Raw genomic sequence first — 24,848 nt, forward strand, 5'->3', positions numbered from 1 at the left:
TAAGTGGAATTGTACATGAGCTAATTTACAGGCTAGGGACTCTTAAGGGAAATTTCTTTTATCCTCCTGAGCTATTTCATAGCAAAACATTATCAAGAAACCATTTCAAAAATCATGCCAGCTTAGGAATTGCCACAATTAATGAATCTCATGGACCGATCTTCCCCATTGTTCTTTCCTTAACAATGTCTAATAGCTTATATTTTGGAAGAAAATGTGAAAAAGCCCCACAGCCTTGCTGCACACACCTGTAAGGTTACTCCCTTTGGTCTCCTTGCAATCGCTAAAATGAAATAATTTAATGCTGAAGCATATGCTTTAATATTATGGGAAACTTGTTAGGCAATTAGAACTCTAGCTTTTCTTTATAAGCTGATCTTAGGGGAATGTTTCTATGATTTTGGTCTCTGTTAGACCTGGTGTCTAACAGTTCCACTGTGGGATGTTTCATGCTACTACTCCAGTAGCAGGCACTATTTTTGCCATCCTGTGGATAACCATCGTTTTTCCTGGATTTTTGTCTGTTTGCTGTGATTTTTGTTGCAATGCCCTATGTAAAGACACAATATAGCAGCTGCTGAGTGTTCCATCGCATTTGCCAAGCTTTGCAGCTCTCACTCATACAGGCACACCCAGGATATGAGATGCTAATTAGTTCAGGAGATGCAGAGTGTCCACACACCAGTAGGAAGACTACTCACCTACATCTCTACCCACCAAAACAGAGGACATGGAAATAGAGCTGTGAAGTTCTATTTGTGATTTCTGCTTTAGGATTCTCACTCAGTGCTTTCTGCTCAAACATGAAAATGTTTTTAGTGATGCTGTAAGTGATGCTGTAGTGATGTGGCTGCAATCAGTGATGCTGTAAGTAACTGCAATAGATTACCACAAGTCACGATGCAAGAGCAAGGGCCTTAACACCTCTACATTAATATTTTTATTATATTTTTTTTATTGTTTGTTTTACACACCTGGACACACAGTTCTGGTGTCATGTTGCTTATCTGCTGTCCTGAAGGGACTCACAGAATAATGCTGCTCACGCTTCCTGAGAGAAGGGAAAGATGCCTTAGGAGCTGCAAGTGCCTTCATCTCTCTAAAAGGAGTCATGGGACAGTAGAAGTGACCTTCTCTGGCAATAGGAATGATGCCATTGACAATTCTGATCCCAGAGCACATTTCCAATGCACTGCAGAGCACCTTACAGCACTGCTCTTTGCCTCCATCTGCACCACAACCTTCCAAGAGTGGTGTGATTACAGCCCTGAGCTGATTCCTCTTGTCTCCTAAGGAAGACAAGCAATTTATTTCCTCCTCTGCAGCAGTGGCCTCCTTCCTGTCCTGGCACATCACTCCAAGTCACTTGGTGTGATGTAAGGGTGGGCATAGACTGGCCCTCATCAGCAATTCTGTACAGCTGTGCCCATGTAGAATAAAAGCAGCCTTCTCCACACCAGGCTGCTTATTAAACAGCTCTTAATGGTCTGTGAGACCTTCCCTCTTCCCTCTGCCTCCAAAAATGTCCATTGCTTTATAGGACTTGTGGGAACTACAGGCTGACTACGTAGAACTAGAAAAGGATGAATTCTAATTAAGAGATAATGTCAGTGGAATAGAACTTTGTCACAGGATAATGATCCCCTGCTGTTAGATAAATATGGAAGCAAAACTTAGGCAGTTTTTGAAAATAAACAGTGAGGTGATGCCAAGATGTTTATATTCAGAAAGGGAAACATTTATCCCTCTGCAGTATTTCTATTTCATGGGGTTTTTTAATTAAACAAAACCAATCCTTCCCTCACACCCAACAGAAAACATCTTCATTAATGATTTTGGCCTTGCAAACCATCAACAATGTACAATCCTCACTGAAATCCAAGAGAGGTTGAAGGCAGCACTGACAGGTTCACCTTACGGAAGTAATAGAGTTTTAGGAATGTCATCAATAAAGCTTAGCAATGATTAGTAATATTTTTCCACTTATTAATACTCAAATTACTAGCTATAATGAGCCAAACTACCTTCTGGCAAAACTCCTTTTTGTCAATGGATGCACGCCAGCAGGCAATTTGGTTCAGTGTTTTACATTTGCTGTATATGCATTCAGTGGGCAAATTTTGATCTGTTACCTGTTTATATTTGGAGCACATCAACAAAAGTCAGTGGAATCACAAAGTGAAAACTGTGCAAGATCTGCTTATTAATGCTTTCACACCGTATTTCTTTAATTTACAATTTCTTGGGAACTGGGAAAAATAGAGCTTTCAAAATACGGTGATTTGTCAAAATCTTAAGGAAAAAAAGCTGCAGAAGTCAAACTGTATGGCAGTGACTTTGTTTTTTATGTCTGCCAAAAATAATTCTCTTTCTCCAATACAGCTGGAAGTCGCATGAAAATCAGTGAGTTACAAATGTGTGGGGAGAAAAGCTGGCTGCTGCTTCAGGCTGCAGAAAAGGGGATCCGAAACACCAAGCTTGGAAATTCCGAACAACCAGCCACAGGCTCTGGTTTTTACCCTCTGTTTAAGGGGAAAGCCTTGCTTTCACTCTATTTTCTGGTTTCTAGTGAATCTAGGAAGGGATGAAATCATGGGGCACTTGTTGGCCCCAAGTCCTTGGGTGTCTTTGGGGTAAATCCCACAAATTATTATCAGCCCTGCACCAGTGCCAATGCCAGCTCTGGAGTGGCTTCTCTACTACCCCCAGCAAGAAGGAAGGAGGAGATTTTTGAAGGATACCACAGAGGCATCAATGTGCCAGCAAGAAAGAAGCAGTGCTGACATGCCATCAGTTGGAACTTGTCTTACATGACAGAACCTACGCCACAAAGATTCAGCTGCTTCCCTATGCAATTTAGGCTCCATTCTATCCTAAATTGCAGGTTTTGTCAACTGACAAAAAAAAGCATTGCACAGAAAGTTCAGCAAGAATGAGCATAGTTTTAGTTAAATTGGTGAAATGAATCTAGTATACCTCTACACTGTTTTTCTGTTCTGTTATTTTCATAATATGGCATTTAGCTGTCAGGAATTATGATCAGGAAAATTCAGTGGCTTGTGGTTGTTTTGGGTCTTTTATTTCTAGATGAGCAAGTATAAAATAAAATCAATTAAAAAGCAGGAACGAAATTTCTAGTGGCATTTTGCAATGACTGATTAATATATTTTGAATATTTTTCTACCATAAGTCTGCTTGGCTTGATTCTCTTCCCTAGGAAACTATTTAAAAATGAATCAACTTGTCAACATTTTGTTTATTCTTAAATAGCATCATTGTTACTGTTGTTGCTGTTGTTGGTGGTGTTGTTATTACTGGAGAGTAACTTTGTTTTTTTGCCATCCAGAGGATTCCAGGAGCTCTGGCTCCCTGCACTGCCCAACTATTTGATATTCAAGATGCTTTGCCCCTCCTTCCATTGCTATGACAAGGTTACACAAAGTCTGCAGCTCTGTGAAAACAGGTTCCTCTGGAAGCTGCTACTCTGACAGACTTGGTACACAGCAAGGCACCCCTGACCTCCTGGCGTCTGCCAGCTCCATTCTTCCTTGATTAGTTCTTGGTTACCTCAGTGATAATGTCTGGAGGCACTGATTAATGCACAATAATGGTCCATCTCACTGGAAAGATAAGCTTATAGAAGATCAATTAAACAGTGGCAATTTCACAGGCTACAAGCTGGAAGAATGGTACCAGCAGCCTTTTCTGGGAGCTATATTTTAACCAGTCTCTTTTGCTTGCTCTAGAATTTTCATTTAAAACACTGACTATCATGGGGGGGAAAGAAACACCCGGAAAATGAAAGGTAATGGTACCCATTAAAATTACAAGGAAAAATGAATATGAATCAAGGCCCCTGAACATTCCTTCAGCTGTCAGAAGGTTACAAATTCTGCTTTGATGATAAGACAAGAAGTTTTTTCAAATGCAAACTTGGCATAAATGGTACATAGGAGAATGCCATTGTTTCATGCAATTACATTGTTGCCTGGGCAACCATGTACAAAAGTTAATGTAAGTACAGGTTTAAAGATGAAGTGTCTCCTGAACTGGAATAAAACCCCATTTAATAGCATAGATGATCCACAGGAAAAAAAAAAATGACCTGAATGCAACTATAAAAAAACCTCTTCTTGAGAAGGAGTATAAATTAAAGGTTATCTTCCTCCTTCAGTTTTTAGTCAGTCATTTTAATAATAATAATAATAATAAAAGCAGAAATCCTCAGGTACTATATCTTAATAGATATAACAATGAAAATTTAAATAACACTAATATTATCTTCATATCAGAAAACTTTAAAGAGATCCATCCTCTAAATAAGAATTTCACATGACACTTTTCCTCATAAGGGCATTTAGCACAGACAACAAATTATTTTGCCCTAGAAAACAGTAATGTGAGAAAGTATTTTATTGAAATGCATCCAGAGATTGCTCTTCCAATAATTATAATTGATGTAGATGGGGAGGGAGAAAGCCTATATCGTACTGGGCAGTCAGTTTTATTACTGGAATGACTACACTTCTTCCTATCATCAGGCTGGATTTAATGGCAGAATTATGGTCCATTATGTCTATTGCAATGACTTCTCTGGAAGAGGGTGGCCAAAGATATATATTTGAATGTGGAACTAAAACACACTGTTGAATGTATTCTTTGGGGTATTTTGCCTCCCTGGTCACAAACTAAAGTGGAGAAACCTCCAGAAATCATGACAGACAGAGGCCATGAAATAGCAAAAGAGCAGAATTTAAGAAAGACAAAGATGTCCCTTGCTATGCAGTCATGGGTTTGGGGGTTTTTCAATCAAAATATAATCTGCAAAGCATCCTGCATTTACATCCCTATTTACAATGACAGCAACTGTCTCTGCCTGTCAAATCAAAAGAAATAACTTTCTCAATTTGCAGGGAAGATTAAAAATACTCTTCTTTCTTTTCTTTACAAATATAGGTATTATTTTTGAAGGAAAAATAAACTCCTGTGCAGCCTTTTTGACTGTAAAAAACCCCAAAGATGTGTCCTGTATTTAGAAAGGACAAAACACAAAAAAAAAAATATTGAAAGGAACAATGCTGTACTACTGCAGACATGGAGCAGCTAACCAAGCAGGTTTTTCCATATCTTATTTCTTTGACTCTGTGAGAAATGGTACAAATTTCATAATAAAGTCTAACACATATTCACTAAGACACTGAGGAACTGAAATAAATAATAAAATAACACAATTTTGCCTGCTAGGAAATGGTAACTGTGTTTTGCTGAAAACGTCAGGTAGGAAGAAAAGAGATTTCTGGCCGCTGTTGAAAGAAAAACCTCTTTGTGTTAATCCAGTTGGGCCTGATTTTCACAAGTGCAGAACACTTAAAACTCCACTTGAAGTCAATAGAAGCTGCAAGTGCTCAGCACTTCTCAAAATCGAGCCCCTTGGGAACTGGTGAAGAACAAAGAGCAAGGAACTTGTGCGTCAGATAAACTGACTGTCAAAATTTGTAGAGCTGCCATCATCCTCTCATTTAAACGTGTTCTTAACACCTTCCTCTGCCTCTGAGTGATAGCTATAAGTCACTCCAATCTGGCACTGGTTAGGCAAGCAGCAAGCTAAGATTTCTGCATTTATGCTAATGGATTTGATTTGGAATGATCATCTTGCATGTGGAACTCCGCATCTGTACTTTTTAATGTATTTAACACACTTGTGTTGTTTCCTACCCAGGCTGAAGTTGTTAGAACAGATACCTTCATAAAACATCAATTAGATGTAATCAGTTCTCTCCTTAAAAAAAAAAAAAAAAGAAAAAAGAAAAAAAAGGAAAAAAAAAAGCATTATTAAGAATCTCTGTAAAGCTGGAAGACCAAAAAATCAACAAATTATCCTGCTTCAGCACAGTGGTTATCAACCTGAGTTTGTAGAAATTGCAAGATTATTAAGTTGACATTACAAACCACAGGTAATTGAAAGGTATCAATCTTCGGGCATCTGTCAGATTAGGGTTATATATCAACACAGTTAAGAACAAAAAAAGGAATTGGACATTGAGCCATTTTCTTTAAAATGTACTGACAACTCCAGCAACTCCATTAGTTTGTTTCTGAGGAAATAGGATAACTTAAAACATCATCTCAATAAAGAAAGGAGATCTTATTGGAATTCTTACGAAGACAAAGAAATGTCTTGCTATAACTCATAAAATAATAATAGTATGAATAATACTTTGCATTGTTAGAGCCTTCTATCTCAGAAGCTGAAAGTAACTTTATAAAACTTAATTTATTAATCTTGACAATTCACCTTGGAGGTCCACTATTATCTTTGTTTTACAGATACTAAAATAAAGGCAAACAGATTCTACACATCTTGCTAGATGAACACTTGGAGCAAGCATTATATGGTCTTTGCAAGAAATGCTGGCCTTCTGTGGAAGCAAGGAAGAATTACCAGTTCATCTGTTGGTATAATCCAGATCATACGAAATTGCTTTTGAACCTGATGGTCAGTGACATTTGAAAGAACTGAAGTCTCAGTAATTTGTAATTTCCTCCTGAAGTCTGGAGGCAAGCAGAGGTAATGATCCAACATAGTGTCCCTCCGGCATCAAGGTCTACATTTTCCAGACCTTTTATTTGGCAACAATACCTGATAGCCAACATGAACATAAAACTCAAGACAAGACATGGTTTGTTTTCTTCTGCCCAGAGGATCCCCTGGAGCACATCTTGTGACAAGGGGAAGAGGTGGGGTTATGTTGGGGCTAGGGGTCACAGTAAGCAGATCTGTGGGATACCAGGGTTAAACAGGTCTGCTGAAAGAATATCTATGTGTGCTTAGTCAAAACATAAAATTCATTTCAGAAACCAGTCCTTTTGGAAAAAAAAAAAATCAAACTCCTGAATGCTAAAACACATCTTTCAATATCTATCCTTCATTTTTGCCTAATGACATATGCTTGGATAGCCACCAATCCAGAGCACTTTGGAGAAGATCATAATCTGTCTGAAATGGAAGAGCTGTCACAGTAAGATAAGCTCAAGGACTAAAAATTTGTTTTACTAGAAATTGCTATCTGGAAATTCTTTCGGTAGCAAGGTAAACAGTTCCAGCTAACCTACTTTCTACAGAGTCAAAGGAAGTATTTTCAAAGGATACCAGAGGTTCACATACCAAAACGCATACAAATTTCTCTGTGCTTGCTTATATACTTGTGTTTATCATGACTATTGCCAGATTAACAGAAGTGAAAGTCAATAAACATCGAAGTATGCATTCCCCTGCACAGCTGCAATGCTACTTCACTGGATGACTGAAGGCATAAATGCATTGGCACAGCAATGTGAATAGGTGAGGTTCAAACTGATGAAACCTGTTTTTGAGATGCATGTCCTGGTGAGGGATATTATTATTAAGACCGTTGGGTTCAACCAGGACAGACCTTACTGACCACAGCAAATTCTGGGAGTGCACTGCTGATGGTGTATTATCCATGTAGCACTATATAAAATTAACACAAGGGTGAGGAAATACTGGCTACAATCCCAGCAATAAAGTTCTCATCTAATATGAGGGCCATTATTAATGAGAAGAAATAAATTATGTGCTTTACCTATTTCTTCAAGTTCCCCAATGTAACATGGGCTCTTTTACATCTTGCATAGATTTTGAGGACTGGTGTAAGAGTCATATGGATCTCTTTGAATGATAAAAGGTTTTTATGTATGAGGTATGGAAGACCATGTAGTTCAGTTCACCTCAGCTGCAGAGCTCTAGTGATAATATATAAATCATCATGCCACCAGGGCTAGATATCTTTGAAGGATCTCTACAATTGAAGCTCTCCTAATCTCAGATCTGATTCTCTTTATCTCTTCAATCAGAAGACGAGGTAATATATTAGAGAGCAAGGTGGAAGCATAGCTGATGAGTTCCCCATTTAACAACAACTCAGGCTAAAAGAAGAAATTTCCAGGACTTCAGAACTGTCCCAAGGTCAGCTGCTGTCACTCATGCTCGTTTTGGAAGCAGTTAAATGGAAGATTGGTTTTGGAGGATGCCTCCAGTACAGGAAGTTTACACAGAACCACAAGTTTGGCTCACTGAATGATGTGATTCCATGGGGAAGAAAAGCATCTTCCCTGAGCTTTGGATCCTCCCAAGTTAAGCTGAACAGACCTGCTCAGCACACCGGGGGAGAGCAGAACATTTGACAGGCCCATTCGATTTCAATTAGCATTTCAGCTTCAGCTGACAAGTCAGAAAGACAGAGTAGGGGAAAGCTGAATGTGAGACAGCGAAACATGGCACAGAAACTCAGCAGACAGGGAAATAATGTAAAGGCTGCTTGATTTGCAAATTGACTCAAGCAGCAAAATCAGTTTCCTTATTATTATTTTACAAGACAGAAAATTAAGAGGGGATGCAGATATATAACTACTTGAAATTATTTAAACCTCAAAGAAAATATCTGGAAAATGTGAATGGCTCATCCCTTTAAAAATGGTGTAAAAGTAACAGGCAGGGGGAGCTCCTCTACTGGTCACAGGTGAGATTAAAAACAGAAGGTCCAGGAGCTGCTGCCATCGCTGAGCTGGGGCAATACTGGCCACCTGCTAATTAAAGGGTCTGACATAGCTACCAAAAAATTCAAGGCTATGGGATTTCCCACCAGTTACAAGATGAGTGGACACAAAAGTCAGGATCTATTACAACTGGCATTTTTGGCGAAAATGAGCTACACTTCAGATCTATTTTCCCTCAGGGTTTTGAAGAAGGGGGACAGATGGTTGGATAATTTATACCATTTGGCATGAGGTTACATTTGAAAAAAAAATGAGAAGAGAAAATAAAGGAAACCGAGAGAGACAGAGAGGCATGAGCCATACATAACTGAGCAGAGAGGCAATCACTAGACACAGATTTGCTCAGGCAACACCACCAGTATGTGTCGCTAAATATTATAATGGCAATTTTAAAATGAAAGATATGGATTGGTGACTCCACCAAGGAGAAATTAGAGTGGACAATACACTTATATTTTAAACACCCCCCTCTGAAGATCTCAGAAAGCTCTTGCATCCATTTGTTTACATTAATACATGATCATGTTTTTCACTTCGTATTCTTGCTCATCACAGGGTATCAGGTTTCTGTGGTTCACTTCCTCCAGACTTCAGCTTGCAGCAAATACTAACATTTTTTCTTGGATAGCAATGAACAGGTAAAGTTCCAGTTAATACTAGATCAATTTTAGGAGTGATCATATTAAAAAAATTTCAAATATGATGGTCAATTGCAGTGTAATGAACTTCAGAGCACATAAAAGTGGAGATGAGCTCAATGGAGTAGTAAACGCTACACTTTCCCAAAGTGAAAAATAACAAATCATCTTCAGGGCACTGCAAAGGGAAACACAGCAAATTGAAGGTCTTTTTTAGCCTGGCTTCTTGAAGAATTAAGTTTGTATAAAAATCCCTATTAATCTGTCAGTCTTCTCTACCATCACTGCACCCACTAGCCAATTTTCACTAAATCTCTCAAGGACATCCGATTGATATATGGATATTCAGCAGTTTAGGCACAGGAATGGGTTGCCCAGTGAAGCTGGGGATGCTGCATCCCTGGAAATGTCCAAGACCAGGCTGGATGGGGCTGTGAGGAAACTTCCCTAGTGGAAGGTGCCCCTGCCCATAGCAGGGTGTGGGATCTCTAAGATTCCTTCCAACCCAAACCACTCTGACTTTGATTCTATGATGTTGCAGTTAGACACGTTATACAGGGGTAAATAAAGGAGAGACACTCAAACTAGATCCACAGCTGAGGAAAAACTCACAGGCTAAACTTCCTGGTGCGTTACACAGCACAGCTGACATGCAAAGCAGCACCACAGGCAGCCTGCACTCACTGTCTGCTGCTTCCATGTTGATCTGCAAAATAAATCCGAACCAACAAATCTTCCTGAGGCACTCTGGCTGATGGAGGTGTGACACTTACCTCAGCAGCCTCAATTTCCAACCCCAGCACTGCTCAGTAGCTAACATTTACTCTCTTAAATGTGTTTCTCAAACAGCCACCTTGGGAAGGTCTTGGAAAAAGCCAAAGCAATCAAAATACGTAAGGAGAGCTGTGTCAAATCTAAAGCTGTAAATATTAAAAAGCCGTTGCATGAATATTGCAAAGCTAAATGCTGCATGTTGGCAGGGAGCCCACAGTTGCCAGTGACCTTCTTTAGGAAGGAAAGGCCGACCTCCAAACAGCCGTACGGGGGTTGCCTGTGTTTGTGTTTATTGTGCATATAAATACACACTGGTCTGTTGACCAAGTTTGGGGGACATTTACAGTAGTTATTAAACTCAATCTGTATTGTTTCAACCTTTCCAGAGCTCTGACAATGTTTGTACAATAAATGCTGTCATCTACAAAAGAAACTGGGGGGAAAAGCTAAAAGGAAAGCACGATAATATGGGACAGAGAGGCTGTCACAGCCTTGTGGCTTCCCAGGTGGTGACAAGAGAGGCTGAGATGAACACGGGCAGCCAGTGCTGCAGCCTCAGGAGGGACTCCACTTCCTCAAAGCTGAAGCAGAAAGCAGCTGCTCTGTCCTGGCCAAACACAGGCAGCTGTGGCTGTACAGACTCTGCTACACTTGCACCAAAACTCTGTCTTGTACTTGTTGGTGCAGACTGGGAGAGGCGCAGCAAGAGCCAAGATGATGAACCTTTGGAAATGCTTGAATGTTCAACATTTACAGTGTCTGCACTATGACCAGACAGCCTTGCTATGATCCTTGGGCTTGGCATTTGGTGTGAAACCATCTCTGTCAGAATTAGAAATCCAGACAAACCCGCCACAATGAATCTGAACTTGCTCCAGTGGAAAAAAAATCAGACCAAGTTTTGAAAATCCCCATCACCTTGACAGGGGGAAAGAAACCACAGAAGATGATCTTATAGCAAAGGGTTGATGAACACCTTAGACACATCTCTGGCACTAAGGTTTTTATTCACTGGGCTTTTAATTTGTTTTCACAGCGGTTTGAACAAATTGAATTTGTTAATTAAAGCGGTAAAATGAAATGCTGAACATTATTGACTAGATGCTAATTACATTAGAAGAGATATCGGGGGAAGGAGGAGTCCTTGTTTTCAATAGCCAGGACAAATCATATTAAGAGAGACAAGTGATCAGTCTGAGCCTAAATTCTGCAGGGAAAAAACTGTTTACATGTTGTGGTTTAATGTTTATCATTCATGATCTTCAATTGGCAATACCAATAGAAACATGATTACTGCAGCTTGCTATTGTACCTCTTTTTAAATTTCACTCTAGTTTATAACATTCACTAAGCAGAGGTCATTACCCAATTAAATGCAATGATGCTCACTGTGCTAATCAGGAAGGACATTATTTTAAAGTTGGCCTCATGAAAATGCAAGCAGTTCACATTCCATGTCTGAAAAGCCCTTCGAGTGTTCAAGCTGTAACTTTCAGTATTAAAAAAATTATTATCAAGTTGATTGTTTTGTTTCTTCATACTCCCTTTCATTTAATGACCTTAATTTCCATATTAGCATATTATTTTCAGCAAAATTTTAATTTCACCCTTCATCTATTTGCATGGGAATGGCTGGAATTTGGTATTACTTTCTTCAGTGTAATTTAACATAAATATAATCATAGTCCTTCCTGTTAATGAACACTACACAATTTCTGTTATGGGGTACCCAGCCCTAACCCTGTGTGAGTTATTTGTAAACAAAATGCTTTCACCACACAACAGCAATCACTACCTTCAAAAAAATCTCTGCAAAATCCCACTGCTATAAAAATGCTGAGAGATTTTTGTTCCTAAGGTACCTAAATAACACCTGAAAATAGAACTGAGCCCCTAAATTACTTAAGTGATAATTAATATTGTACTCTACACACAGTAGTTCCTTTCCAGACTAGAGTTATGGATACCAACATGTGTGATCAAAGTGCAGTCCAGCTTAAGCCCTCAGAGTTATACTGACTTTGCAGTGTGAACAGGTGCAATAAAGATCACCAGAAGCTTTCTGTGCCACTGCCATCCAACAGCTCAGAACTCAGAGAGAGGGGATTTGCTGAGTAAGACGAACCATTTTTAGATTGACCATTTTCTTCCTCTTTGTTGTGCTCATAATCATGACCCTGTTTTGAACACCACCAGGATACTCCGTGCTTTACAAAAACACAAGGAGACTTAGAAAGATGAAGGCATTTCATTCTAAAAGGCATTAAGTCTCTGCTGCCCATAAATACACTGTAAACAATAGATGAAGCTGCATTATAAAGAAACAAAGAACAATTGTAGCACAGAGAATCAGTGTTAAACCTTGCTGGGCAGAGGGAATAAACATTGTTCTTCCTTTAGAGTCACAGCAGAGAAGTGGCAATGAAATGATAAAAGACTGATTAATGTAAATGGAATAAACTGAAGCATCAATTCCTATGTCTAAGAAACAGGAGCAGAGCAAAAAAACCTGAACTGCAACCATCAGGAACAGCAAAAGCAGCTGCAAAGCAGGGCACGACCACCTGCATTAGCTTAAGCAATGAGTGCAATAAAGCCCCAAGCACATGAAGGTGATAAATTAAAGGTTCTCAGCCCTGGCATGTTGAGAGTGCCTTAACAGGGACAAAGAGAAAACAAACAAATGCTCTTCCTGTTAGCTGTTAAGAGCATGTACTTTGTTCTCCTTTCCAGTATGTACTAACAATGCAGAGAATGGCCTAAATGACACATTTCAATTTTCTTTCTTTTGGGAAGTTAATTGCCTGACAGCAACACAACCTGGCTGGGCTCAGTAGGGTCCCAAATGCTCACCCCATGTGTAACTTCATCCATTCAGGCAGGCTCATTGAATTTGTGGGTTCGCACAGGGGACCCTTAGAGCATGGTCAGTACTAAGGAGAGTGGTGGCCCTGGGAATGGTGGTGCTCCAAAGCATCTTGAGGCTGGAAACAAAGCCAGTTAAACCACTAAACATACATTGGGAATGACCCCATGTATGGCAGACTCAGTATAGCTTCATGATGCAGAAGAAAGGACTTACGACGCATAAATAAAGCATAAATTGAAGCTGATTTTCACGATGGTTCTACCTATTTAGAAAAAGAGATTCCTCCAATAATAGTTCAGGACTTTTTTTTTTTCTCACACATCTTTTATAGAGAACATAGAATGTGACCTTATAATATGCAAAAAACAGGTACAATACAGAGAGCTGACAGGTACAGCATTGGCTGATGGGTCTGCAGAGACTCCTTCAAGGTACAGATGTGCAGCCTGCACTTCTGGGAACCCATCTCTTCAGATTACACCAGCTTCAAATATAATCAGGCACTTACTCTCTGCTTATTCTTTTTTGAAGTTCTAAAAGAGAGCAGAATTACAGTCAAGTGTCTGATCCTTCCCGCCTAACCTCATTTTGGTCTTTCCCTGAGCATGTTTTGAGTTTCTTGGTATCTGAAACAAACAAAATCTGGTTCTGTGTCTATCTAGTAGTAAATCTGTTGAAAGACTACTCTCCAATAAACCAGACTTAATCCAATTAAGTCTGCCCTTCGCTAGTACTAACTTTTTATTGATATATACTTCATTTACACTCTAAACTATAAGTAGCTTGGGTATTGATGTTTTGGAGTCGCTTGAACAAGTTTCCTTGAACGTTCTTGAATGGAGCGCATATAACACAAGGTTTAAGCTTGAGCCATATTCTTGGCCAAAGAAATAGAAGAGAGAAGAAAACCCAGAAACCTGAATTAAAATACATGGAAATGCCACAGCGGAAGTTATTACCACTAATGCTTCCGAGCTCCTGCTGTGTTGATGTGGCTTTACAGATACTCAGAGTAGTTCTGTTGCTCAACAAAAGAATTTTGCTCTATGTTTGCATGGAAGAAACAATAAATTTATTACAATCAGTGAGCAAAATCCAAAAAGATTGGACATCTGCCTTGGAATCTGCTCGCTACACAGAAAACTGTTTAATATTGGCAAAGAAACAAATCTGAGAAGAGCACAGGACCTAATTAAAGGAGACGTGCTTAGAAAACAGATACCAAAATGACAGACAACTACTTTTGGACTACAGATTAACTATGAAGAGAGAGTATGAGTTTTAGGGTGTTTATTTTTTGAGGTTGTCAGACAGGTTACTTGTTAGAACTCTGGGTACCAGCACAGCACAAGGTTGGTCTCTAGCAGTGCCCTCAATGGTTCTGTGTGCTTCTGAAAGGTTCACTTTACAAACTCTTCAGGGAGGACTGAGACACCCTGCTCCACCAGAAATATACACTGCAGAGAAGAGACATTTTAATTGATGGCCTTCAATACAGCTGAGGGAAAATGCACAGAACAGACTTACCATGAATTTACTGTTTAGATGTTTCATTGATTAAAAATAAATGGCTGACATGGCAAGACTCTGTCTGCACATTTGTTACCTTTTTATTTCAACTAATGCTCAAACAGAAATGTAGCCTTGCTGCAGGGCCCCTCCATTTCATTCATGTTCTGGCCTGAAGAAGTTTATACCTGACATCAGAGGGATATTCCTTTTTAATTTTTTATTTATTAAAATGGGCAATTTATTATCTTTTCTTTGGCTTAACCAGTTTAATTCATGTTCTGACATCATGAGAGAAAGAAATTTCACTTTTTCCATGTGACAGAAAATCAGTTCTTAAATCTCCAAATGTAATGTCACCGTTGCCTTTACCAAGCCACTGGAGCTCAGGACTGAGTTCTGCAGGACACAGCCATGGACAGTCAGAAAATTCTAGGCAACATTACCCTCTGGAGATCTCTATGTTTTGAGAATTGTGTCCAATTCTCAAATTCTGGATTCCAAAGATCAAAATTTTGCTTTCTGCTTGCCTTCCACCTGCATTTCAGAAAAGCAAGAATTCTAACTTCACAAGGACTGCTTGTTAGATAGTGCTCCTGGCTCTCAGGAAACTTTCAGAAGCTTCAACTGGCTCAGAGGAATCTAAAATTAAAGGATGACCTTAGTGACCTTCATCATGAAAGTCTGTGCCAGCTAGCAAAACCTGGTTCATATTTTGGGAAGTCAGTAAAACATCATCAAGGAGAAAAGTTTTAAAAATGAATGTAAAAAGCCAAGGGTATTGAAATTAGCATGGAATTTGAACAGCCATTTAAGTTTCTGTTTCCAGTAATTTCTAAGTGTGGTCAATGAGCACGAAGAATTTCAGTACATTTCTTCCAGAACAGATTAATGCTGCAATCAAAAGCACTAAACTAAAACACAAAATGTAATTGAAAAAGTAAGAACTGGAAGTCCTTGGTCAGGCTAATGGATGTAAGAACTGAAGCAATTTGTGAGCTCTTTTTGCTCCCTCTGAGCTGTTCCCTACCACTCTGTAATGAGACAGTACCACAAAGTTTGTCACTGGAGTGTTAGAGCAAACCAACAGAGTCAAAAGGTATCTCACCTCTGAAGAAATTGTCTCCAGATTTGCCTTAGAAGCAGAAGGAATTAATATTGCAGTGGTTTGAAGTAAGCCTGTTGGGTGTTTGGACTCATTTAGATCTGCATCTGTACTGAAAGTGTTACCAAATCTCTAACTTTGCTACAGAAACACATCACACTCTTGTGACAAAAATGCACCTATATGTACACAAAACCTAGGCTGCGTTCTACTTAAAATATTCCAAAGCAGACAAGCTATGAACATCCCTGTACACTCTGCACGCTGATGCGCTGGATATCCCAAATGTGGGGGCCATCCCAGCACCACAGGAGGTGACACAGTGAACTAAACACTATAAGAGGTAATTAGGGCACACTCCATTGTCAGCAGCACTGCACAACTGCTACCAATAATGATACCCATCACACAACACTGGAGCTGGGTGATTTAAAGAAGAGGACTCTGGACCTTGAATTTCTTTGTTTTGCCATTCACATGCTATGGAGTCAGATTCTTTTCAGAGCTGATGTTATGTCAGTGCACTCATTAGGGTTTAGCTGAGGTCTGTGTATTGTTCTTCATATATATTCACAGCATACAGTAAACTCTAATAGCTCCTTTGGAGCCTTAACACTGTATGCTGTAAATGGTTATTAACAATAGTATTCATTCATTTACATGTAATGGATTCATAATAGCAAAAGTAGAGTGAAAATCTTATGGTGTAATATAAAAAGTAGATACTGCATAAAGGCAGCATTTTAATACTCAATATTCTGACTGCTTTAATTATTTTTAAAATATCAATAGGTCCTGCTTCAGTAGCTTGTAAAATTATACAAACCAAAGCAGCCCTTGTGTCCAAGAAGCACAATGAATAGGGTGCACAAAGCCAGAGATCCCCACAGGCCCAGTCTTCCCACAGTCCTGCCCATGGTGGGGATGGGAATCTGTACGCATAAGGATCTCTGCCAGTAAATGGGCCCCAGGATGGAGATGATCCCATCCCTGCGGTGCCCAACATTGAATGCCTGTCCTCCTGGCACTCACAGGTGCTCCAGGCACGTGCTGGAAGGCAGAGGAGGGAAAATAAGAAAACCACCAGGGAGAAATTCATAACACTTTCCAAAACCTACAGGTGGGTCATGTAACCTCCACCTGATCACCTTTAATAGGACATCCTTTAACCACTTCTCTAGAAGGGAAACTGAAGCTGACATGAATTACCAAAATGGCTCGATGGAAATGAGAAATGAAGTCCTACATTTCTCGGTGCTGCCATAGAGGAACAAATCCTAACTCCTCCAAATAGGAGGAAAACTCCTCAAAAGACTTCCTCGCCAAAAACTATGCTTTTCAGCCCCAGTGTATGTTACCAGAACCTTGTGTTTTCTACTGCTTAAAATAAAAAATACCAGCAAATAAGCCAAATGGATGCAATTTAGGACAGACAAAGACACGCCACAGAAAATGTCTGAAGCATTCACTCCCCACAGCCACGGTGACAAACATCTGATGGAACCTTATAGATACAGCTTACCACTGGTGCAGAGAAAGGGGCAGAGAGAAAGCAGCAGCTCTGGGGCTCTTCCTAATAAAGTGAAGAAGAAATAGTATTTCTTTGTGGGTTATTTTAGGGTTTCTTTAAGTTTAAACCCAGCTAAAGCCAACCAAAGGAACAGATTTGAAAATGGAGTTACTAGCAAACCATGAACACACTATGAAGACTGACATGGCTGTGAAAAAGCAGTTGAGCTTCCAGTATAGGTTTGCTCAAGTCATGTTTTCTTTATCTAAGAGTTTACTACAGCTGGGAGTGCATTTTCTGTGGATCTTTTTTTTTTTTAGAACTTGAGATGGCTTCTCTCAGCACAGTCTGAGATGGTAGAATAACATAAGGGTATCAGGTCTCATTATATCAGCTTAATAATTAGTTTCTTTAGTAATCCAGAAATCTAATGGAAACTAAACATCAATACAAATTCAGCTTTAGTTGGTATCCTCTGAATACCACTAATTTAGCCATTAGTTAGATTGCTTCATAACATAAATGCAATGCCTTTCTTCTCAAGCAATAAGATGAAATAGAAGAGGAAAAGCATGCATGTATTCATGATAGTGAGCACCAGATATGCCATTAAAGGGATTTTTTGGAATCTGAGAAGGTTCATATATAGCAGAAAGTATACTGAAGCTGTGTCTAGCACAGACACAGGAAAAGAAATAGATTTTTAAGGGATTCACTGCATAATCTGTTTTTGGAAGCAAAGTCCAGTGCCCAGTAAAATCCACCAGCAGTTATTTATCACACAAGAAAAATCTGCTTCAATATTTGAATACTTCATGGTGAAAAGTAAAGAGGAAATGTTGCTCTTTGTTTTATTGTTTCTTTTTTTTTTTTAATTTGTCTATACAAAGGTACCATAATCACATTGACATAAGCCATGTTCTAATTTACCTGTGGTTTACAGCTGTTGTTTTTGAGCTCACGCTAAAGGTCAGCAGGGCTACTTGTATCCCTGTCAAGGACATTTAAAACATCTTATAAATCAGTAATATTTGGGGAAAACAGAATCTAGAAAATTATAGCTGCAATGCCATTTATTTTTGTCTGCTTATTAAACTACTATTCCAATGTATTTTATATCTGTAACTATTTAATATAATTAGCTGCACGGCAATGACATTTTTTATAGCACTGGAGATAAAAAGCTAATATGTTAACCCCCAGGACCCAATTTTAGTGAGGTGAGAGTTTGCTCATTATATTCAAATTAGTAGAGATACAACAGCACAGGCAGTTATAGAGCTTATCTTTTCTGCAAATATATGTAGACCACTCTAAAATGATTTGTCTTTTTTTCTTCCCTGGCTATAAATAACTGGAAAGATAGGTTTCTGGTTCATGCTAAAACTGACTCTTAAACTATGAATATCACAGAAAAAGAATTGTTCTTTTACATCGGAATGTAAATGTTTACTTCTATATCATAACTATCTCTTTGTTCATAGGAATGAAAAATAAAGCTTAATATATTCAGAGTTTCATTGCTATTAGCAACACAAAAACCCACTTCGTCTCAGATCACAACTGATTAAAACTAATATTCAATTGTAATTATCAAAATTGTACCCAATCAAAAGAGCTACTGTATGGCAGGCATATTCAAAACTTCATGGATAGAGGGCAAAGAAGGAGGTTAGCAAATCTTAATGTGAAAGCAATTTGTATGATCCGCATAGTAACTTAATCAACAGCAAAAACAAAGTCATTTATTCTGCGCTCTTAGTTTGTATTTTTATATTTAACTGTGTTCTGAGTGGTGCCAATTACCAATGTGAGAGTTACAGACTTGATTATCTCCCTGATTCTAGAGAATCCTGTTCCATTGATAAGAATATCTGGTACACAGCCTGTATCACACAATGCTGCTCCATCGCCTGATATTGAGTTAAAAGGACCATAAATCCTGCTTGGCAACCTGGTCTGCTGGAATAATGGAAAGTACTTGGCAGCAGTGGCTGAGCTGTAATTCAAGCTCATCTCCTCAGACAACTGGAGAGGGACACACATGGCCGCAGAACTCATTTCGGAGTCTGAAAGCCATTAAACATCTTTTGCTGGCTTCTACACGAAGGACTGTGATGCCAGAACCTCAGTGCCAAGGGATACCCAAAGGGAAGGCATATGGTCTGCTTTCACTTGTGCTGAAGAGTTCATTCCTGTTATTTAAAGAAATAATGGAATGTATGCTTCTTTATCAACACCCTGCCTATTTTAAAGGAGGTATAATGATATATAATTAAATCAAATACTGTATTTAAGCATCCTTCACACTGTGCACTGCTGTATCTGTAAAATGGTGGATGTGCAAAGAAGGGAAAAGTCCCAGGAGAGAGCCCAGCTCACCTGTGTGCTCCTCCAAAGAGTGCCTTGAAAAATGTGAGAGGCATCACTCATCTATGCTCTTCCAGTTCTCCAGTAAAACATGCTGTGGACATTTTCTGTTGACAGGGCAAGGAATGCTGCTTCTGATGTATAGCAGGTACCAAAGACTCACTCTCTGGTAGAATTTAATGCTTGTAAAAGCAATCAATGTTTCCCCTTGTGTAATCTTCCCTTACATGATCTAGTCTCACAACAAACCCCCCGTCTTAGCATGCAACTGAAATCTGCAAAATTAATGTCAATATTAATAAAGTTGTCAGTGCAGTGTGTTAGAACTGTGTGCAAAAAACCCTAGAGTTGGTTCAGAGAAACAGTACAGCACAAGCTTATTGTGAATCTTTATTTCATTCCATGTAGGAAAGGAAATTTTCATTCCTGTAGGATTCACATACTGGCTAACATCAACACTAAATATAACCAGCAGCCAGAAATAAGGAACAGAAACAGCAGGTACAAGGAAATGGAAGAAATCAGTAAGAAGACGGAATGAGGTTAGAATTCTTTGCATCTTTTTATCAAGCACACTTATAGGGAAAAAGGAGTTGGGCTGGTGTTGCTGGATAAATGCTCCAGCCTTTTAGATCTGCTATTCTTACAGATGATTTAAAGCCTTGCCTGTATTCCTTGAATCAATACTCAGGCAGCTACTTTGACAATCTCACTCTGATGGTATTTCTCCTGGAAGGATGGACAAAGGGGAGAGAGCAATCATCTCAACAAGGTCCAAAGCCCTCAAAGGTTTCCAAGGCAGAAACAGACTGAAACATCCGACACCAGTTGCTGAGACTGACACCACAAAACCCAGCACCTGGTCAAGGAACATTGTGTGACTGAGTCAATGAGAGAATGGATGTGGCAAGATAAACAAGGTAGGGTTTATAACAAAATGCAGACCAATTTAAATATATCATTTCCCTGTTATAAATTATAATTTTACCATTAAATACCCACACCAGCAACACTACAAATATCTGAATCCTGAATAGATTAAAAAAAAAAACGGATACCAATTGAATCTGAAGTACTTATTCCTTCTTCCCCTCACCTTTTATTCATCTAGGAAATGGAAATTTCACAATCAAATTATTTCATAAAAAGCAAGTTTCATAAAAGAGTTAAAAAACAAGTCAGATAAATGAAAGCAGGTACTACTCCACCTCCCAGAGTAAACACACTAATGGACGGATAATTATTCCATTAAGACACAGGCTACAACAAGACAATGAAACCGAACATAGAAACATCAATTTTATAACTCACTGTGCTATAATTATTCTCTGGCTCAGTGAATGCATACACCCTTTCAGAAACCTACCGTGCCTTTCATCTTACATAAAGGATTAAATCTTTAACCCACACACAGGAAATACAGCCTTCTGTAACATTCCCACATTACTCCCTGTACACTGCTAGATACTGCTCATTTATAGTAAAATCTAACTATTTGCAACATCTGAAGAATGTTTTCTGAATGGCTTTTTTCAAATATGTGTCTGACCTGAACACATCTTCCTCAACTACACATCCAAGAGTAGAATACATTCCTAAGCAGCAAGCTAAACTCTTCATGGGGAAAGCAGGGAAGAATTCAAAATCTTCAGTGTGAATGTTAATCATGATGTATAATTGGAGGACAAAGATATTTCCTTTTAAAATCCAGGAACAGGAATGACCCCTTGTATAACACAGTAGAAGTTCTAGTATAGATATCTAAACACATTTTTCCAAGCAACATTCACCCAATTAAAATCATACCAAAAAAATCCCCAATACAAATTAATGTGATTCAAGAGTTTCATTCATATCTACTACAGCTCCTGAACATAAACCAATGTGCCCATTTACATGGCAGATACTCTCAGTAATATTCTGTTCTCTCTCCATGCACAGGACACCCAATGCTATGAAGAGGAGTTTATATGCATAAGGAGATGGAATCCAAATTAATCCAGTATAAATTTGAACAAAATTCGTCCTGTAAATTATTTGTGAAGTCTGCTTGGTAAAGCATCAACCATTTTTGTTGTACAGTGCTTTCAAATACAGCCAGTACTTTGTGTAGAACATACTGCTGATTGTGTTTCATTTATATACAAAAATACTGATTTACAACACTTTTCTCTGCCCAAGCAATACCACATGAACACACACATCTGGTAAACTTGCTGATAACTCACACAGAGAACCCTGTGAGTTCATCCTGAATTATAATATCTCTGTACAGCTGAGTAACAACAACCAGCAGAAAATCATTCAAAGGTTTTCCTGTAAAACACAAGGTTAGTAACCAACGGTCAACTTCACTGGGTTCCTTTATCCCTATCAAAAGCAAATCGTTGCCATGCAATTTGTTTGCCCTGAAGCTACAGAAACTAGGCACTGACTCCCTCTGCTCTGTCATTCCTGATCCCATCCTTTCAGCTGGTAAAAGTGCCAGTTTAGTGCTATCAAATGTGAAAAATCAATATGCTGGCAGACACCAGTAGCACGTTGAGCCATCAGACCATAACAGTCTGAGATCAGTTTTATTTTTTTCCCTTTTGTTTTTGTGCTGCTTTTTCCCTACTGTCTTATCTGGAGTCACTGGATAGAAGCCATCTATCAATCAAGCAAAGTCTCAACAAGGTTTATTACTCAGCTGCTCAAAACAGGGAATATAGATCAGGCCTCATTATTATCACAGAATATGTTAGAATCTACTTTATATTTTCAGTGACTCTTTTTCTTTGCCACATTAACCTAATGACATAATTTTAATTGACCCACAGGCTACTGACTTACTGAGAAATGTATCTGAGACTTCCTATAAATAAAAGGTCCCTGAACAAATTGGAAAAAAAAAACCTAATTTGCAACGTCAGTAAATATCTGTGGTCAGCATTTTATTTACCTTACTCAATTGTGTTTGTACATGTGCCTGCAGGAACTGATGGCCACAAACCATTTCTTTGAATTCTTGAAAATGTCTTCTCCACAGCAATCAAAATTGATGATTCCCTCCATTCTAATGAAAAGCAGGTTATTTTCCAAAACTGTTCTTCAGTGTGTGCTTCTTACAGCAGAGAAAACAGAATGCCTTGTGTTTTCCAACTTCAGTAGAACTAATCCTGGAATAAGAGATACCCATCTATTTATGCACATCAGTGGATGTAGGCCACAGAGAGAAGATTTGCAGAGGTGTGGAACTCCTATGTGAGCCAAACACCACCTCCACACTGGCTTCATCGGTCCTCATCTGTAATGAAGCTGATCATCTGAAGGATGAGTCAGCCTGGTACAAGGCTGGCACACAACACTAGTTTTCCTTACTGCCACATAAGGGACAGGAACTGGGTCTAATTTCTTTCCCCTTAAAATCCCAACTTTCAAAACAGGCAATCCCATTGTAATTTTATCATAATTAACGACTGAGGCGTACAGTGACAGCACTGCTCTCTGAATTCACAGAGATTCATTCCGGGATTTCTTGCTATCCTGTAATTAGCACAATGAAGAACCTTGAAATTCACTTAGCAATTAGCAGTGATGAACAAAAATGAGTTGCCTTTAAGGCACTTAGGCCGTATTCACGCATCTTATTTTAAGAAGCAAGCTGCCTAATTTCCACACCTGCAAACTATGCTCCTGGATCTGGAAGGATGATTCAGACAGCTTAAGTTAGGACTGAAAGTTTTTTTTGTATCCAGAATCACACTGACACAGTTTGGATCCAAGTGCAGGCACTGCTTTCCTCCCTACTGGCAGTCACAGAGTCCTACTCTGGTCTCTTATTCTAAATCTGAGATATGCCACATCTAAAAGCTTTAAATCCCAGGTCAAATAGCAAGAGAAATCAGCTAAAGGCCAGCTTTGCATGTCATGGCTGATGGTGTCTGGAAGGATTTCCAGGATGTGTCAGTATTATATGTGTCAAAGAACCAAGGAGAAATGCCCTGGATGTCAGGAGGCTTGTCAATAACTCTGAACCTGAGAGCAGGAGAAGCAGGTAACCATAAAATGATGCTTTGCATATTCAACTGTTTGATAAGCTCTGAAAATGCAATTTAATGGGGCTGTACAAATGCCAGGATTGTTGCTCTTTTAGAAATGAAAAGATTAAAAAGCAATATATATTGCATTATCCCTCTCCCATGTTACCAAGGAATGTACCAACCAATATTCGTCATAGAAAAGCCCTCATTCTTCACGTCACCTTTTGCAGTTTACACCTACTCTTGACAGTAAATATCTCTATGATTAAGTATATAATCCCATGTCTTTGCTGTGACGAATTGTTGACCAAAGAATTAAACTATTTCTATTTTTTATTTTGGATCTGTACTTAAATTGCAGAAATCAATAAGAGGCATTACTTTAATCCCACTGTGGTTTTAATTTGTTTTATTCTGGGCATGCTGAGAAGGTCTTTCTTCCACATGCTTCCAGAAACCAAGAACAGTGAGGTCAAAGCCTGGTTCTTTGCTTGGATTGAGACCTAGGATTCCTGCTGAGTGCAGCAGCAACCAAGTGATGGGAAGTAGTACAAGTGATGGGAAATAAAAAGCCACTGGAATGTCTTCAACTCTGTAAAACTCAAAAGGTTCTAGACGTTTGATTGATGCATAAATTTACGATGTGCTGTCTCAATATCAGCAGATAAAAGTACATTAATGACAGACTAACCCCTTTTTCTTTTTTTTTTTTTTTTTACTTGAGAAATGCTTATAATATGGAAGCAATTTTTAAAGTATGTTTAGATAAACCAGTCTTCTATAAGGAACTTAGCTACATTTTTTCTCTTTCCATGAACTTTGATTTGTGAGAAAGAAGAAGTTCTTACTTCCGCTATTAGACTTTCCAAAAGTAAAGAAAGCATACATATTGTACATATATTTTTATAAACCATTAAAAAGAAAAAAAAAAAAACAAACCACAAATGTTCACCCAAAGAAGTTCACAGGACAAATAATTTTGGTTCATGCTGGTAATCATGAGCAGCAGTGGGCAAAGGCTGACAGGAGAGTTCCTTGGCAGCCTGAGAAGGGAGGCCACCATAGCATCCTGCTGATACCTTATTTAAAACACATCCTACTCAGTCATACCCACTTTATCACCATAACATATCTCACACTGGAAAGTTTTACAGAAACTGCAACTGATCTGTGTCATTTATTTCCACTTGAGACAATTAAAGAACAGTGATTGGAAAAGCATTCTCAGTAAATTATTTCCATTTAGACTAGAAAGCTGGGCAAATCTGGAGTTTTGTGATAACCTTGTTTCAGTATTTTTAAGCAACTGATAGATAGAAGTGAAACAATACCAAGCAGATTAGGGCATTATCTATCCAATTAAGAAAGAGAAAGGAACACTCCAGTCTTGGATGATTCGGCAAGTAATGCATTTGTGTGCACATTTTTTTCTTTATTATTACAAAGCGATGACTTGGACCCAAAATGCTTTATT

The 24,848-nt window shown here is 38.7% G+C and overlaps 1 protein-coding gene across 1 annotated transcript in view; it reads right to left on the reverse strand.

Moving 5' to 3' along the window:
* Nucleotides 1–24,848, reverse strand: part of AGBL4 (AGBL carboxypeptidase 4) — an 848,931-nt gene that overhangs the window by 448,662 nt on the left and 375,421 nt on the right. The window lies entirely within an intron of this gene.

This window comes from Cinclus cinclus, chromosome 8, assembly GCF_963662255.1.
Source record: "Cinclus cinclus chromosome 8, bCinCin1.1, whole genome shotgun sequence".
NCBI lineage: Eukaryota > Metazoa > Chordata > Aves > Passeriformes > Cinclidae > Cinclus > Cinclus cinclus.